The sequence below is a fragment of the Rhipicephalus sanguineus genome, chromosome 5 (genome assembly GCF_013339695.2).
Source record: "Rhipicephalus sanguineus isolate Rsan-2018 chromosome 5, BIME_Rsan_1.4, whole genome shotgun sequence".
Classification (NCBI taxonomy): domain Eukaryota; kingdom Metazoa; phylum Arthropoda; class Arachnida; order Ixodida; family Ixodidae; genus Rhipicephalus; species Rhipicephalus sanguineus.
The window spans coordinates 23,324,897-23,342,260 of NC_051180.1; the positions used below are offsets into that span (position 1 = coordinate 23,324,897).

A 17,364-nucleotide genomic window follows, 5' to 3' on the forward strand; every position below is an offset into this window, starting at 1 on the left:
GTCAAATAGAAATAGTGAGGGACGTGTCGGTGGTGGGACAAGCGCGTAGGAAGAGAAGACAGGAGAAATAGAGAATACATCGAACTGCCGTCAAAATAAGAAAATACAGTCCCGAAGCAGGGAATAGGATCAGACTGAGGGGCCCCGCCGTTGGTGCTGGTGGGGAGAGAGTAAGGCTCGGAAGAAGGGCCTCCACGGCTCGGACTCCGGCTTTCCGCGCGCCCGGGGCATTGGCACACGCGCTGGCGCTCCGCGCAGACGCGCGCACCACACCGACGACGCGCTCCAGCGCCCGTGTTGCCGACGTGTGGAGGAAAAGCGCTGCTACTGTTCCTGCTGCTTGTCTGCAATGACGAAGTAAAAGTGCGCTGTGTGCCGAGGCAAGGAGGGCGCTAATCTCTTTGACCGGTCCCCGAGGCAACGTTCTGCCCATCGAACACCGTTCGCTCCGCTTGTTTGATCGGTGAATTAGCGAGCTGCTCGCTACACTCGGCTGCGTTTTGTCTGCGTTGCTCGGAAGTCGCTGACGTCGACGCACTTCGACATGGGTTAGGCTGCCCTGAAAGGATAGGAGCTTCCCTCGATCCCAAGAATTCTTGAACTGACCGCCACCGAAGTTTGATAAACTGTTGATCCCTCTTGTCTTTGTCGTCCTTCTGCTGAGCGCCGTCGCTTCTGCCAAGTTCGAATGACTCGAAACAAGTGGTTCCGCGTCACCCAGCCCTTTTCGATCTGCGGTAAGCGCCTGCACAATTTTGTTCGCGCTTTCTGGCCTTTATAAAACGCTCACGTATAAATCGTTGTAACGAGAAAGGTAACAATATAAAATTACTAAACTTTGTTTTACTTAGTGCACGTATAGGGTGTTACGGTAAACTTTGAAAAGCGCGTTTCTTTCGTGAGGCCAAAATATGTATATTTAGTTGACTTACCTAACCTCAGTGGACAAGCTATTGCACAGTCAGATATCAAATTTTCTACATGCCACAAAATTATATTAGCTCGGAAATGACTGCACTGCTCGACCAACAGTATTAGGTTTGAATGAATAATGATCACCAGAAATGTACTGACATATGCGATAAAGTTCACGGGAGAATGACCGCCGCCGTAGCTCAGTTGGTAGAGCATCGGAGGCGTTATTCGAAGGTTGCAGGTTCGGTGCCTGCCGGCGGCAAGTTGTCCTTTCGACCACTTTATTTTCTTTACATTTGGATCATAAATACTACAAATAACGTCCCATATACTTCCCATGGGTTGATTTTCTGTTAGTTCTCATTAAGACTTGCGTCTAACAAAGAAAAAACGAGCCCTTAAATTCCGCTTCTTGCTAAACGTATAGTGCTTCACGAGTACAGGTGAAAACTTGAACCATTACTTTGCAATATGTCTTCTAAAGAGTACTTGTACGTTCCGCGTAGAAAAAAAAGTGAACCTTGCGATTTCGTATTGTGTGACTCATTTTCTTGCGCTAAAACTTCGCGCTGTTATTTCTTTCAAAGTAACATGTACCAACTACAGCCCTTCAACAAAGACTACTGATACCGTGATTACACGGGTTTTTTTCTTCTTTGCCTTCTTGATAGGCGAGTCTCTTACAGCAAAGGAGTCCTTATCAAGAACGTTGACGCCTCTTAAGGGATCAACGACCCGTGCTTTTCGTGGGCGCTGAATATTTTAAGCTATGCAAGCAGCGATATCCGCGGCCATTAGCGGTCATAATTTATAAGTACCTCATAGTCGTGTTCCCGCCCTTCGAGATTCAATAACGCGCTGGATGCGTTCAAAGGCTTACGTCTCTTTTATTGATAATAGGTTCTCAATCCCAGGTGATCCTAAATAGTGAAAATAAAACGGAAGAATACTTCTCTGAGGGCTTTATACTGTCGCACGCTGCTTCTCTACATACTCTATTGGGATAGAATACTTTAGGATGCAAAGGTGACCTGCAATTAACAATGAAACGAGCACAAAGGTTATATCAGCGTAGCTTCTTTATTTTTTTTTTTATTTTTTTTTTTGAGAGCAGCCCCATTTCAAAAGTTCATTCGTATATATGGCGAAGCCTGCAATTCCACCAAATACTCAAAATAATTTTGCTGTGGTGTGGTAAAGGAAAAAATATTTTACGGTGAATAAGTTATTCATCAGTACAAAAGGCGATGAGATTAAGAAGTCTGCGAGGGTAAAGTGGCAGCAGCAAGCACAGAACCGGGTTAACTGGAGAAGCATAGACGAGGCATGTGCCTTGCAGTGGACGTAGACAGACGGATGATGATGATGACGATGATAAAAAGCGAAAGCTCTCTAGGAACAGAGTTCGTTCTGGGAAAGAGAGAGACGATGAAAATGAAAGGTTGACCAGACGCGTCACACGCATTTGGTCAACCAGACGCGCGTGCCATTTGCTACCCTACGCTGGGAATGTGGGCATAAATAGAAGAAAGAGAACAGGAAAATTGGCGCTTCATCCATGAGTGCGTATTGACGTTATGGTTAGTCGAGGAGGACTGCAGATGCCGGTTTCTGTGCTTGAGATATGTATAACCCAGAGGCGTAGGTAAAGCGGGGAGGGGGGGGGGGGTTCAAAACCCCCCCGAACATTTTCAATCATATACACGCACACATAGAAACGGACGCACGAACATACACAAAGTATAATTGAACCCCCCCCCCCCCCGCCCCCGGAAAAAAATTTCTGGATACGCCCCTGCTATAACCCCTTCAAGAGCGAATTATTATCGACTGTCTGCTGCAAATTTGTCAAATTCGCGCAACATAATTATAAGGAACTCGATATTACATTCCAACAAAGAAAATGAAGTAATATGTTGTTTTGTGCGAGTTTTAGTAATTGCCTATGATTAGCGTCTAATTAAACATTTAATTAGCTTGCGGTCAGAATTATGTTCCATTTTCACCTCAACATAATGAAATCGTAGGCCCGAAATGCGTGCGCAATTTATTTTGATTGTATTCATTTAGAGCAAAGACAAATAATGCTTTTGACGTCGGTCTTGGAACGCGGCACGTCGAAAATCGCAGTGCCTTCACCAAAGCAGTCGGCTGCAGTCATAGGCAGGACATTAAGGGTCAGAAAAGACGCGGGGATTATGCGTAAGGTTCAATTCATCCTGTGGGCAATTTACTGGCCAGTAGTCCAAAGAACTGCTTCCACATATGTGGACATTTTGCCTGGAGGAGTTAAGTTTGTAAGACGTGGCATAGCTTTCTGAACAACGGGGGTAGACAAAGAAAGCTTACTTAAAACAAAAAAATTCTGAACGATAAGTTCATTACTCTGTAGTACAAGATCCACGCTTAAATAAAGTTGGTCTTCCCTCGCGGTCAATACGGAGAAATGACAAAAAAATGAATTCATTAAGCTTTCTGCGAACGACCTGCACATGTCTAAAAGCGGACGGTCGGCAATCGATCTCGTCGGGCATCATTAGGAGGCCGAGCAGACGCCCATGCATAACGAGGTTACGTGAAGATCAATAAACAGTTGGAGAGATAGAGCAGGAAACGTACGGTGTTATTCGTTTTCAAACCGGCAAGTCGATAACTTAATTGTTGTTTCGCGTTGTTCCGCACGCTACGTGGTTGAAGCCGCGTCGGGACAAGTACATATTATTTTATTTTTTTTTCATTTTATATAAAGAAGCGCAGAAAGGTGTCTTTCATATCGAGAAAGATCCATCACTGTTCCGAGTTCAGGTAACCCGATTATAGGCAAAGAAGTTAACCAGGAAAGCATCTGTTTGGCTACCAAACGCTTCGGGAGGGGAGGGGGGGGGGGCAATAAAAAAATTGGTGCCCAGAATAAGTGCATTCAGTGCTTTTGTTTTGTGTAGAGCAAAACGCAATGAATAATAGCCGTTCGAATGCTCAAAGTTTCCAAATGTGGCCGCTTTGTGATGCTGAGCAGGTTCCTCTAGAAGGTAATCTTACTCGAAATAAGGTTCAATGATTTCTTGCTTTCATAAAATCTTGTTTAAAGTTCATATGGGAATTGCAAAGCTTTGATGTTGCTCTCTTCAGCCACGAGGCTAGACTCCTGTTCGTGATACCCGAGCTCTGCACGTTATTGTGTTGTGGTGCGCTTTTCTCCACTGCTCTTTTTCTTTTCCTTTGTTTTATTCCCTTCTTTTTCTTTTTACATTTTCTTCTCGCTTTTTGATGCGGGAGGACGTAGTAAGTATTTTACGAAGCAATAGCTAGAACCTTTCTCTTTTTCTTTTTGCGGTGTTTAAGTCTCCAGAATAACTTACACTACATGCTAATACCGGGAACGAAAGAAACATCTGTCAGGAAGCATGGAGTTTCATACGAAGATTTATTACTACCACTCATCAGCTGGTTGGGAATTCTGTGCTCTCAGCCATGGCGCGGTTGGTATCGCAGATGTTCCTGAAGGTCATATGTCTGTGAGTCGTAGGCCGCACAATGCTATCGCGTTTCATTTTTTAAACACGAAACTTAAGCGTCCTCCAAGTATATTTCACAATGGCATACGATAACAGCGTTGCTACATCAGAATGTCGCATCGACAACTTCTTCAATAGAGTCATGACATGACATAATCAGCAGAGTGGCGATTTCCATTTGCACTCCATTCGACGAGCACTCTACCCATTTCTCTTCACAAAAACTGATGGCAGTGAAGGGACGTTAGTATCACCACCAGAGGATCATGATGAGTTTGTGCCGATAACCAACTTGAAAAAATGATGAGCGCATTACAACCTGTACTGCTCTAAGATTATATTCGTGTGGTTTCACCGGAACAGCAACATGAGACATTGAGCTGCGTTGAAACAGACAAAGCATCGCGAAAGATGGCTACCGCTTCACAAATTAACGAAATGTTCGCAATTTACTGCACCAATTGCCATCGCATATACAATTCGACGTAGCAGTATGTTGCACGTATTGTGCATATTCGCCTACATCATCCCCTTCCCCTCTTTTTTCTGTTCTTAAGGACGAGTACATACGTCAAAGCTCGGCACTAAAAGAGATATGCAATCTCTAATGAGTTCGGAGCTTTGCTCCCTCCAGACTAGTGTTGAGGGCGAGAAAATCCACTTAACGGGGTGAGCAGCAGATTGCGCCGTTAGGCACTGCAGCATATAGGTGGAGTCTGCATGGGGAATAACGGGTTAGCAGAGAAGCAGCAGCGTTGGCTGGCCCTGCCATCAGCGCTCCCCGCCACCGGAGCGCAAGCGTTCGTGTGCACGCTTGCCTGGCTCATCGACCTGGCTTGCCCGGCTTAATGAGCACTTCGCACACAGGATTGCAGATCAGGAAAAGTGGCTGTGACGCGCGCCGTCGCGTCCACTTGCACGCTGCAACCGCCGCCAGCTCGCGCGCTCCCGCGCTCTCGGTTTGCATTGAACTCCAGTTAAGGATGACGAGTGAACCAGGGAAAAACCGCGGAGCAGATAGTTCAGACACAGACAAACTCATTAGCCGCCTTTTTTACAATTAAAGAGAGGGAAAGAGGTGAAGAGGAAAGGCAAGGTGGCCAACCTGGTAGTAGTAAGCGGTTTGCTACCTCGCACAGGGGTGGAGAAATAGGGGCCGGAACTAGGACAACTGGAAGTTTGCGTACGCCTCAATGGCTTACAAAAGTGTGGTTCGTTGGGCTAGTTGGTTGTACATTTGTAATTGGGAAAAACAGCGCAAAATGAGACGATGCGCAGGGGAAGAAACACACAGGACAACGCTCGTCCTGTGCGTTCCTTCGCTTGTGCTTCGTCTCATTTTGCGCTGTTTTTCTCAGTGGTTGTCGTAAAGCTTTGCTCAACGCTCACATATGCACGACTAGAGACAGTGCATGCATGCGTGCATAAATGTTTTTCAGCTGAGGAGATAACGAAAACCGTGGTAATGCGAACACGTTGTCTTCCTCTATCACAGCGTTTTCTGCAGCTAGATCCGGCACGTGCCACGTTCCCCTTGGAGCGCGAGGCGGCCAGTGCTCGCCTTCGGGCTTGTAGTACGGCCCCCGCCTCCGTAGGGCAAGCGGGCACGCAAGAGTCTCCATCCCTATCCCCTCCCCTGTTTTGCCGGATCGAACCAATAAAGTTGTTCTCTCTCTCTCTCTGCAGCTTTAGAATCGCTTATTTTCTCCGAAACAGATGCGTCATAGTTTTTTTTTTTAATTCCTGCAATTCACGATGTCAATGTATATTGCCTCTCGCTTTGTTAATTGTTGTTTTCAATGCGCAGAATGCAAGTGCACATGCCTGTGTTTAATTTTGTCTTTTAGTGTAATGCCTGTGTTCGCTGTATGTCTCTATTTTGTAACGTATTTCATGACCATTTCTTCTTATTTTTTTTTTCTTCGCTTGAATTTCAGCATTTATGTGTATGCTATTTCATTGTATGTGTTTTCCACTCCTGTAAAAACCCCAGCTTGGGGTTGACAGTATTAATAAACAAACAAACAAACAAACAAACAAACAAACAAACAAACAAACAAACAAACAAACAAACAAACAAACAAGCGTTTAGATGTGCTGCCTTTGCCTGCAAGATAGGGTACGCGGGTTCTTCAAGTTGCACTCGCACTTCAATTTATTGCACACTGAGCTAACGTTGTTGGTTAGCAAATGCTCGTCATCAAGGGGAGTGAGCAGATTGCCGTTAACTGTTTCGAGACGTTCACGTAATCGCACCAGTCACGGCGAGTTTTTTCTTCATTCTTAACTGCAACGACGTAATCTTCAACGTTTATGATTTTGTTCCCTTGCAGAAGGTATTCTCAGGAGAAGTTTAAGAATCTATCAACCTCTCTCGAAGCGCGTTAAGCTTAACGGGCTAGTCAAAAGGAAAGCGAAGGAATGTTCGACGTGCGCTCATGATAAATAACTTCCCAAAAGTGGGTGTCATGCACTTTGGACTGCGCATGCTTTTCTCGCAGTCCTCGCAAAACAAAGTATCTTACGATGCGCGAGGGGAAAGACTCTTTTAACCCCATTCGAACAACTGCCCTGCAATCAATAATTAAGCAGTTATATAACGAGTTTTTGTCAATTATTAATTTTAATGTCCCTTTAGCTGAGGCAAAGTATTTCCGCCTCGGCGTAGACTTAGCGTGCGAAGACGTCAGGAGCCTGACTGTCATAGCGTTTTTATTTAAAAACCTGTACAGCTTTAAACAAAAACACCCTCTGTATAGCTGTTTTCCAACACAACTCTTTTCATACGGGTGTACTGGAAATAATGGGTAGCGGGGATCTGGCTTGGAAGGAGAAGACGACGACGAGATTATTCATAAAAGCTACGTTTCTATATTGTCCCGATTGTCATCTCTCGCTGCTCGGCTCTACCATCTGAGGGCTTGGTCACCCAGAACGCCTCGTGACATTTGGTGGAGGTGCGGGGTACTTCCAGACCTGGAACTCCGAAACCGGACGATCCCTCCCGTGCCAACCATGCCTGACGATGCTGGGCAGAGCACTATTCCCCAGGCGTCACCTGCAGTCGTCTGTTCAGGTACGCCACGCCAACGAGACCCTCCCATCTTCAGTGGAGCTGAAGATCAAGACGTGGACTATTGGTTGTCATTGTACGACAAAGTCAGCGTCTCTAATAAATGGAATGACGCGGATAAACTCAGCTTCGTCAGCTTCTACCTCTCCGGAGTCGCCAACGTTTGGTTCCACAACCACGAATCAGAGTTTCCCACCTGGACAGCATTCACAGCTAGACTTCAAGAAGTATTCGGTCGCCCCGCCGTCCGCAAGCTTCGGGCTGAGCAACAGCTGCGCAGTCGTGCTCAACAAAAAGGTGAAAACTTCACCAGCTACATAGAAGATGTAGTTGACATTTGCCGGCGCATTAACCCGTCCATGACCGAAGACGAGAAGATAAGGAATATCCTGAAAGGCATAGAGGACGACGCCTTCCAAATGCTCTTGGCGAAAAACCCACAGACGGTCAACGAAGTGATTACACTATGCCAGAGCTACGAAGAACTGCGCAAACAACGGCTTTCCACACGACGAGCTCTAATACCAGACGGCACGCTTTCGGCTTTAACAAACAGTTCATGTGCTGTTGCTTCCGACTCGTCGTTCCTCGACCAGGTCAAGCAATTTGTTCGGGAAGAAGTCGCGCGCCAGCTGTCTCTTCTGCCAGCCGCCCAAGCGTCTGAATCGCTCCTGACTCCCGAGATCCGTCAGGTCATACACGAACAAGTCGCAGGCATCGTACCACTTGCTCATCAGCCGGCTCCAGTGACAGCTCCGCTTACGTACGCTGCAGCCGCCGCCAAGCCGAGGCCGCCGTCTGCGGCTGTGCAATACGCACCTACGCCCACCTTCTCTTCACCTTTACCCGCGACCGCAAACTATACGCCGACAAGAAACTACGGTCCACCACCGCAGCCCCTTCACCCGGCTCGGCAATACCTCGCTGAATCTGCGGCCCCTGTTTTCAATCCGTGGCGCACCCAAGACAACCGGCCCATCTGTTTCTCATGCGGATGTGCTGGCCATGTACCACGATTCTGCCGCCGCCGTGCTTGGTATTCCGACTCTGCACGACCACAAAGCAATGGTCCGGACTACACTTACCGTTCGGCTCCTGCCGGTCCACACTTCGACGCCGCGCCTTCTTCCCGAGGCTACAGTACTCGTCGGTCTCCATCTCCTCGTCGACGTTCTCTGTCTCCCCTCATCCGCCGACCTGAAGCTGTCCACGAGGAAAACTGAATGACGCAGTTCCGGAGGCAAGAACTGCGATATCAGCGAACTGCGCAAGTCCTCATTTATTCCCGACCAATGTAATTGTCGTTTTTGCCGAAGGTATTGCCGTTCATGCGCTTGTCGATACGGAAGCAGCGGTGTCAGTTATTTCTGACCAGCTTCGTCTTAAGCTCAGAAAAGTCACGACGCCGTTTTCTGCGATTTCGCTACGTACAGCAAGCGCCGAGCCGATTGACCCATTGGGAGCGTGCACCGTCCGGGTTTCTATAGACGATGCCCTGTACCACATCGAGTTTGTCGTTCTGCCTCGCTGCTCTCATGCCATGATTTTAGGCTGGAACTTCCTGTCATCTCATGATGCCGTTATCGATTGCGCCCGTGCTGAACTTTCGCTGTCTCCATTCGGCGGCAACATTTTCGAAGATTCCTCCGGCGCCTCTTCTCGAGTGTTAGTCGCCAGCGACACCGACGTTCCTCCTTTCTCTTCCACCCTTGTACCCGTATCCTGCGCTGCATTTTCGGACTCCACAGTTCTTTTCACACCGTCGCAGCTTGCTACTCACCGTCATCCTTTCTTGCTCCCTTTTGCCCTTCTTACCGTTCGACAGGGTGTCAGCGCTCTTTATGTTGTGAACATGTTTTCTTGTCCTGCTACCTTGCACCACGCTGAGTGTCTCGGTCATGCTGACGAACTTGACCAAAGCTTTGTTTATACTGTGCCTGACAACCCGGCTTCTGTTGAGGTTGACGCCGTCGGCGTTGACGCTACTCCTGCGGAGCCGTCTCGTGAAGTCACGTTTTCTCGGTGCATTGACCCCAACCTCACTACGAGTCAGCACGCCCAGATTGTGGCCCTCCTTAACCGCTTTCGGACATCATTCGACCTACAACAAGCTCGTTTAGGCCGCACTTCCACAGTTGTCCACCACATCGACACCGGAGACCATGCGCCATTGCGCCAACGGCCGTATCGTGTGTCAGCAACGGAGCGCCGCGTCATCGACGAGCACGTAGGCGACATGCTCAAACGCGGCGTCATACAACCTTCGAACAGTCCCTGGGCCTCTCCTGTAGTGCTGGTCAGGAAGAAGGATGGCACCATTCGGTTTTGTGTAGACTACCGTCGACTCAACAAGATAACCCGTAAGGATGTTTATCCTCTACCACGTATTGACGACGCGCTAGACTGCCTCCAAGGCTCCGAATTCTTCTCGTCCATCGACTTACGGTCCGGATACTGGCAGGTCCCGGTGGCTGAGACAGACCGCCCGAAGACTGCGTTCGTCACCCCTGACGGTTTATATGAGTTTACCGTCATGCCCTTCGGTCTGTGCAATGCGCCTGCAACGTTTGAAAGAATGATGGATAACATTCTACGTGGACTTAAGTGGCAGGTCTGCCTTTGTTATCTCGACGACATTGTCATATTTTCACCGGACTTTCAATCCCATCTACTTCGACTTGAACGCGCCCTGACATGCATCGCCAACGCGGGCCTCCAGCTCAATTTGAAGAAGTGTCGCTTTGCAGCTCGGCAGCTAGTCATTCTCGGCCATGTCGTGTCAAAAGATGGGGTGCTCCCTGATCCGTCCAAACTTCAAGCTGTCGCTGAGTTCCCGCGGCCAAAGACCTTGAAAGAACTTCGCAGCTTCATCGGGTTAAGCTCGTACTTTCGCCGCTTCATCCGCAATTTCGCGACCATCATAGACCCTTTGACAAAGCTTCTTCGTGCGGACCACAACCTTTCAACCTGGTCACCAAGTTGCGAGGCCGCGTTTAATACGCTGCGTCATCTCCTGACCTCTCCTCCGATCCTACGGCATTTCGACCCCAGCGCTCCGACAGAAGTTCACACGGACGCCAGCGGTGTCGGCCTTGGCGCCGTTCTTGCCCAACGAAAGGCTGGCTTCGATGAGTATGTCGTTGCTTTCGCCAGTCGCGCACTCACGAAGGCTGAATCCAACTATTCTGTAACAGAAAAAGAATGCTTGGCTATAATTTGGGCCATAACTAAATTCCGACCTTATTTCTACGGCCGCCCTTTTGACGTGATAACCGACCACCATTCCCTGTGCTGGCTTTCTTCTTTAAAGGAACCTTCCGGTCGTCTAGCTCGATGGGCGCTTCGACTCCAAGAGTACAACATTCGAGTACTCTACCGTTCCGGCCGAAAACACTCCGACGCAGATGCCTTGTCTCGCTCTCCTCTACATAGCGAGACTAATTCACCTAACGTGCCGTTATCGGCGTCGTCCATATCTGCAACGAACATGCCTTTGGAGCAGAAGAAGGACCCATGGATTGTTTCTCTGCTAAACTTCCTGCAACACCAATCGGCACCCCCCGTCAGCCGTGCATTACGTCGCCAAGCACACCACTTTTCCGTTCGCGATGGGCTGTTATACCGCCGTAACTACCTCCAGGACGGTCGCAAATGGTTACTTGTGGTCCCTCGGCATCTCCGTTCGGATCTCTGTGCGGCGTTTCACGATGATCCACAGTGCGCGCATGCAGGGGTACTCAAAACTTACACACGCCTCCGCCTTCGTTATTATTGGCGTGGGATGTACAGATTCGTCCGTCATTATGTACTCTCATGCCTCGCGTGCCAACGCCGCAAAGATCCTCCTCGTCGTTCAGCTGCCCCGCTGCAACCTCTGCCTTGCCCAGGACGTGCATTTGATCGCGTAGGCGTCGATCTCTATGGCCCTCTACCAAGCACTTCAGACGGCAACCGCTGGGTTATCGTGGCCATCAACCATCTTACGCGTTATGCGGAAACTTCACCTTTGCCCAGCGCCTCTGCGCGTGATGTTGCCTCGTTTCTTCTGCGCCACATCATACTTCGCCATGGAGCCACAAGAGAATTACTCAGTGATAGAGGGCGTGTATTTCTATCCGACGTCATAGAAGCTCTTCTCAAAGAATGCCGTATCATTCACCGTACAACAACTGCGTATTACCCGCAGACTAATGGGATGGCTGAGCGCTTCAATCGCACTCTTGGTGACATGATGGCCATGTACGTCGCATCTGACCATAGCAATTGGGACCATGTTCTCCCATTTGTCACATATGCTTATAATACCGCCACGCAGGCCACCACAGGATTTTCCCCCTTCTTCCTGCTTTATGGGCACGAACCATCCTCCACCATGGATACAATTCTTCCGTATCGCCCTGATGCCTCGGAATCTACCACCCTGTCCCAGGCTGCTGCACACGCAGAAGAGTGTCGAAAGCTCTCCCGTATATTGACGTCAGAGGACCAGCAGCGCCAGAAGCACCACCGTGATGCCGCGGTCGCGCCTGCATCCTATTCTCCTGGCTCGCTTGTGTGGCTTTGGGTGCCTGCCTCGACCCCTGGGTTGTCCCCGAAACTCATGTCAAACTACCAGGGTCCCTACCGTGTAGTGAACCAAACATCTCCCGTGAACTATATCGTGGAGCCTCTTGAACCACCTTCGGATAAGCGTCGTCGCAACCGCGAAATTGTGCATGTAGAACGTTTAAAGCGTTACTATGATCCCCCTGTGCTATCGTACCCCTAGGTAGCCGGGACGGCTTCTTTTCCCCGGGGGAGATAACTGTACTGGAAATAATGGGTAGCGGGGATCTGGCTTGGAAGGAGAAGACGACGACGAGATTATTCATAAAAGCTACGTTTCGGTATTGTCCCGATTGTCATCTCTCGCTGCTCGGCTCTACCATCTGAGGGCTTGGTCACCCAGAACGCCTCGTGACACGGGGATCACATTCGCCTGCAAGGTTTTGTTAGTTAACTAGTATAAGCAATACGCACACTGATGCATGTACACTCAGAGGCAACACCTGTTCCCTCGCGTTCATCACCAAAAAATTTATTTCTTGGTTACATGCTTTGCACACCACGATATTTTCACGACTGCCGTAAAATATATGCAGATTAAAGTAACACTCTGGGCCCGAAAATCATTCAGCAACGTCTGCGGAATTGTCGCCGACCCAGAAATCCCGGCTGGCGACGTTAATTTAATACATTCCCGGCTACGCTGCGTCAGCGAAAGCCGTAGCCCCTCGGGTATTCGGGGCGCTTGTATATGCAGCTGAGGCACAGAGAGAGACTCACCGCAGTAGTGCTCGCCGATGTTGCGATACGTGTACGGATACCATGTGCAGCACCGGTAGAGCTAAAAAAACACATGCACTGGCATTCACTTCGGAGCCGCCCACGAGTACATAATCAAAAGACTCCTATTATAGGTTTGTGCACGTGCAGATGATTTCAGCTGTAATTCTCTCTCTCTGTGTGACTGCGTCCACGCGTCCGTGCGTGTGTGTGCGTGTGCGTGTGTTGTATGTGCGTGTGCGCGTGCGTGTGTTGTATGTGTGCGTGCGCGTGCGTGTGTTGTATGTGTGCGTGTGCGTGCGTGTGTTGTATGTGTGTGTGCGTGTGCGTGTGCGCGTGCATGTGTTGTATGTGTGCGTGTGCGTGCGTGTGTTGTATGTGTGTGTGCATGTGCGTGTGCGTGTGTGTGCGTGTGCGTGTGCGTGTGCGTGTGTGCGTGTGTGCGTGTGTGCGTGTGTGTGTGTGTGTGTGCGTGTGTGTGCGTGTGTGCGTGTGCGTGTGTGCGTGTGTGCGTGTGTGTGTGTGTGTGTGTGTGTGTGTCCTGGCTAGACACAACAACTCAAAACATTTGTTTACTTCCTATGAAGAGCTCGGAGCTTAGGAAGAGGCTCACAATGAAGTGTTGTTTCGCATGTCATTACAGCGCCCCAATAGAATTCGGATTTGGCATTACGATGAATGTTGGCGCTGAACAATAATTGGAGTGAATATTCTGCGGATACTTCAGTACTAAGTAGACAATTATGGTGAGAAACAAGGCGTACGACGTAGAACTGTAAAAAGCTTTGCTTTTTTGACCCACATAATAAAGCTCGTCACGAAAGGACTGACGAAAGAGAAATGGAAGAATGCAGTGGTCGTAGAGCAACAAAGCTGTATAAAAACCGAATATCAAAAAATGAGATTCAGAAAGATGTTCACGGTACTTGTACTCGGGCGACGACCAATTAATTTTTTTTTCACGCACTGAAACCACGCGTTCAAATACGAAGCACCCCACTGGTCGATGTGCCAGAAAGGTACAGCACGTTTTCTGTGCGAGTGGTCCGGACAGCGTGGCTTGCGCGGTAGCGCATAATACCGCGACGGGCTTCTCTTATGCACAATTGACGACCGCTGGGGGTAGTGTGCATCCCGGTCTGCCTTTCACAATAAGAGATGGGCGTGCGTAACCGGCTATTTTTCATGTCGTGACAGCTGACTCTTCGAAAGCTGAAATACCGACGTGGAAAGCGAGAGGGGGATGAAATGAACGTAAGAAGCAAAATGCGGTGCATCGATTGAGAGGAGACCGGCTTTGTTAGCGCGGGAAATGAATAGGCGCTGCCGGCAGGGACACGGAGGCCGGTTCATGACTGCTCCCGAGCGTCGATTTACAGCTCCCCTGGGCGCACTCGATGCTACAACGCACCGTTCGCACGCGCACCGCGGATCCGCTCGCGGGGCTGCTGACGCGCTATCCGGCTGAGCGATGGCGCGTGTCGAGGGCCTACGGGGCCGCAGGCGACGGGGATTCACCGCACTTTCAGTGACGGAAACGAAGCGGCCACCCACTTTGGGAAACGGCAGATCGACCCGCCCACAATACGTGTTCATTTTCAGAGTCGATTATCGAACTCCGGTACCATGCTAGAGAGGGTTAGGGAATTATCGCTGACGCTGTCTTTGAAGATTACTTGTTTTTAGACGAGGACATGTTCAATTTGGGATTCGATTATCGAACTCAGGTAGACCCCTCGCATGAGTTAGAAAGTGATAGTTGACTGTGTCTTTAATGATAATAGTGTGCGAATATTCGAGTTTCGAATTTGAATCGAATAGTTCCTAATCGAATAATTCGATTCGATTTTCGAATAGCTAGTATTTGAAGTTTCGAATAATTCGACAGGACGAATATCTAAAACGCGACAAAGGCCAATGGCGCAACTTGGTTAGGATGGGGATGGCTAAAACTAACGCTATCGTCGCCTTTCGTTAAACTTTCAGCGACATCCTGGTTCAAAAGCGAGCGCATGTTGATCTTAAAGGAGATTACGCCATTTCCGCACGTAGAAAAACACATGAGAAAACTGTCAAGTCATTCACAACATCGCTCCCGAAACGAAGACAGGGTCTTCTTGCGTAGTTCGGTCGCATATGCCGCACGCGCCGTAAGACGACCTGACTTTGGCCTGCGAAACCCTCGGCGATTGACTTTGCATGTAAAAATTTGTTCACGCTGGGCACTCGCCACTGCCGCACCGCAACGCTAGTTCAGAAACTTCCATCCTTCCGGCGCGCAGTTAAAAAGCTGCTGTGAACGGGCGACCGAGGACTTGGGCCCGGAGCACCCATGGCGATAAAGCACAACATTACCGTTGTCAGATGAGCCGTATTGCGCGACCATAGGGAAAGAAAACTAGCTACCGTACCCCCTCTGTTAGGAGGTTTGGAGTGGCGCTGCTGACTGGAATGGCGGCTGTTCTATCAACATACTGGCGCGCCCTTAAAAACTGAAATAAAAGCCATTCTCGAACAAGTGTGTAATAAAACTGTCGGCACACCGTAGCGTCCCTGATTTTTCCTTTGTCTTGTCGTAACTGGCGGTACACATTTCGTGTAAATATACTATTCGATATTCGATTCGATATTCGATCTTTTTGGCCACTATTCGGCACTATTCGATTCGAATTCGATTCGAGGTGAAATTTCACTATTCGCACACCCCTAGATAATATATTTTTAGGAGTGTGTAATCGGCTAGCGATAATACGCTTGCGGGACTAGCGGTAACACGCTAGCAGCAACACACTCGCAAATCTGAACCCTGAACAAACAACTCCGTGCAAGAACACAGAACCATCCGTGATGCCAAGTTTAAATTATTCATGACGTCGTATCGAGCAATCAAGTGTGTAAGTTCAAGCTCTATGCAACGGCGCTTCCTTTTGCTATTTCTTCACTTTGCTGAAACACAAAGCCCCCCCTCTCTCTCTCTTTCTCTTACTTTCTCTACTCTGCCCCAAACTGCCCCATTCAAACTGCCCCATTCCTTTCTCCAGTGTAGGTAGCATACCAGTTATTTTAAAGTGGTTGATATCCCTGCCTTTATCTCTCTCTACTGTTTTCATTCCTTCCTTATACTTTGCCCTCCCACTGCGCACGATTTTACGCATGCAAATTAATCTTCGGTTTGGCAGCCGCAGCCCAAACACAGCCCACGCCCTGCGCGACTCGGTGAGGTTCCTGGATTAAGCTACGCTCGTTAGTGACTATCTGCTGCCGTTATGGATATAAGCGTGAAGCTTACATTCCCCCGGAAACTAATTCACTGAATTTAATCGCTCGCTCTTTGCCTCACTGACATACTATACCGCGTCAATCGCCTCTTAGTTGGTGCTTTTACATTCGTTTGCAAACCTATATATGCTTAAATACCCACACGCAGAGGATTTTATTTAGGAAGTCGCACAGAAGATTTTCGCGACTTCAATTGATTATGAGCTTAATTAGGGGACTAGTCTCTCATCCAACAAAAAGACTTGTGGAAGCGCAGCCATTTCAATGCTCTGCTGCCGTATACGTAACCTTTCTTCCGTAACCTGCATTCTCGTCGCAAGGTATATTAATGGGTGACGCATGGAATGAAAGGGTTCTTGGCAAGAAAGGAAGAAAGAGACAGAGATACTACAGGCTTATAAAAGGCAGGCGTTTTAACGAAGAATAGAAAAGCTCGTTTGCTACCACTCGTCGCTTTGCAGCACGCGATGACATTCAGCACTTGTACGTGCTGAATCCAGAAAAAAAAGGGAACTTGAAATGTAAACTTTCATAAAAACGTGATTGCCATCGTACGTCCACAGTGTGGCTATAGTAGCGTCTTCCCCGACTTCCGTGTGTCGCCTAATCTTTCGATGTAAAACCATGAATAAAATTTTTTGGGCGTTTCGGGTCCTATAGTTTCGCGTTGGTGAACGAATAATGTTAGCGAGAGACACTTTGCGATTGATGGCGCTTTGCTTTTTCGTTTACAAGAATGTGCCCGAGCTGAAGTGATTCATTGCGTATGCAAAACGGTAACGCGGAACCACAGTACAGCAAAGATGATTGCAAGGAGTGAAGTGGCGAGTGAAAGAACACGGCTCATGGAAGCGTGTTCAGATCTTTGGTCACACGCTGTTCTGAGGCATGCGGACTAAAGCCAGCCTTACTTTGATTCTTCAAGTTATGTTTAGTTTCGGCATCAGACAAATGGAAAACGAAAATATCCGAGGGAAAGAAAGCCGGGTACGTCGCGTCCTTGGGACCACGTCACGTCCTGCCGGAGAAAAGAAAATAGGACACTATAAGTCTGAAGCGTGTATTCGAAGGACGGCGCAAGGTCGGAATAGAAAGAAAGAAAGAAAGAAAGAAAGAAAGAAAGAAAGAAAGAAAGAAAGAAAGAAAGAAAGAAAGAAAGAAAGAAAGAAAGAAAGAAAGAAAGAAAGAAAGAAAGGAAGGAAGGAAGAAAGAAAGAAAGAAAGAAAGAAGAGAAAGAGTAAAGGAAGACTTACGGGA

At 48.5% G+C, this 17,364-nt stretch overlaps 1 protein-coding gene across 1 annotated transcript in view; it reads left to right on the forward strand.

Annotated features, from left to right (window-relative positions):
• The first annotated feature begins 219 nt into the window (after window positions 1-219).
• Window positions 220-17,364, forward strand: part of LOC119393360 (hemicentin-2) — a 66,239-nt gene continuing 49,094 nt past the window's right edge. Inside the window, exon 1 of the mRNA XM_049415874.1 lies at window positions 220-737. The gene's annotated coding sequence lies outside the window, so the exon portion shown is untranslated. The remainder of the gene's footprint in view (window positions 738-17,364) is intronic.